Below are 1,764 nucleotides of genomic sequence, written 5' to 3'. Positions count from 1 at the left end.
GTACTGGGCACTCTACTAGCTATACTGGGGCACTATACTGGCTGTACTGGGCACTGTACTAGCTATACTGGGGCACTATACTGGCTGTACTGGGCACTGTACTAGCTATACTGGGGCACTATACTGGCTGTACTGGGCACTGTACTAGCTATACTGGGGCACTATACTGGCTGTACTGGGCACTGTACTAGCTATACTGGGGCACTATACTGGCTGTACTGGGCACTGTACTAGCTATACTGGGGCACTATACTGGCTGTACTGGGCACTGTACTAGCTATACTGGGGCACTATACTGGCTGTACTGGGCACTGTACTAGCTATACTGGGGGACTATACTGGCTGTACTGGGCACTGTACTCGCTATACTGGGGCACTATACTGGCTGTACTGGGCACTGTACTAGCTATACTGGGGGACTATACTGGCTGTACTGGGCACTGTACTAGCTATACTGGGGGACTATACTGGCTGTACTGGGCACTGTACTAGCTATACTGGGGGACTATACTGGCTGTACTGGGCACTGTACTAGCTATACTGGGGCACTATACTGGCTGTACTGGGCACTGTACTAGCTATACTGGGGCACTATACTGGCTGTACTGGGCACTGTACTAGCTATACTGGGGCACTATACTGGCTGTACTGGGCACTGTACTAGCTATACTGGGGGACTATACTGGCTGTACTGGGCACTGTACTAGCTATACTGGGGGACTATACTGGCTGTACTGGGCACTGTACTAGCTATACTGGGGGACTATACTGGCTGTACTGGGCACTGTACTCGCTATACTGGGGGACTATACTGGCTGTACTGGGCACTGTACTCGCTATACTGGGGCACTATACTGGCTATACTGGGCACTGTACTAGCTATACTGGGGCACTATACTGGCTGTACTGGGCACTGTACTAGCTATACTGGGGCACTATACTGGCTGTACTGGGCACTGTACTAGCTATACTGGGGGACTATACTGGCTGTACTGGGCACTGTACTAGCTATACTGGGGGACTATACTGGCTGTACTGGGCACTGTACTAGCTATACTGGGGCACTATACTGGCTGTACTGGGCACTGTACTAGCTATACTGGGGGACTATACTGGCTGTACTGGGCACTGTACTAGCTATACTGGGGGACTATACTGGCTGTACTGGGCACTGTACTAGCTATACTGGGGGACTATACTGGCTGTACTGGGCACTGTACTCGCTATACTGGGGCACTATACTGGCTGTACTGGGCACTGTACTAGCTATACTGGGGCACTATACTGGCTATACTGGGCACTGTACTAGCTATACTGGGGCACTATACTGGCTGTACTGGGCACTGTACTAGCTATACTGGGGCCAGGGCCGGATTTACCATAAGGCACCCTAGGCACGTGCCTAGGGGCGCCTGGTTGGCCAAAGGCGGGGTTAATTCATGTCCCTTTAAAATTGAAACCGTGAAAAATGCAACACTAATGCAAGCGCCGCCCGCCGCCTCCTCCTTGCACTGTGATCCGGCGGCCGCGGCCACAACTACAGTGAGGGGCGGGCGGCTAGTGATAGACACACAGTCTGTCATTATGTGCCGCTCTCCCCGCCCACCCTATTCATGCCTGCACCCAGCGCTGCAAGTGAACAGCAGGCTGCGTGCATAGGCGGCGGGGGGCGGAGCGATTGTTCCTCTGTATTGCCGGCTGAAGTCCTGGGGCTGGGAGCGTGGCTAACCACGTGGGCGGCCAAGAGGATGTGGAGGGACTCAC

The sequence above is a fragment of the Hyperolius riggenbachi genome, chromosome 4 (genome assembly GCF_040937935.1).
Source record: "Hyperolius riggenbachi isolate aHypRig1 chromosome 4, aHypRig1.pri, whole genome shotgun sequence".
Classification (NCBI taxonomy): Eukaryota; Metazoa; Chordata; class Amphibia; order Anura; family Hyperoliidae; genus Hyperolius; species Hyperolius riggenbachi.
Note: the sequence above shows the minus strand (reverse complement) of the source record.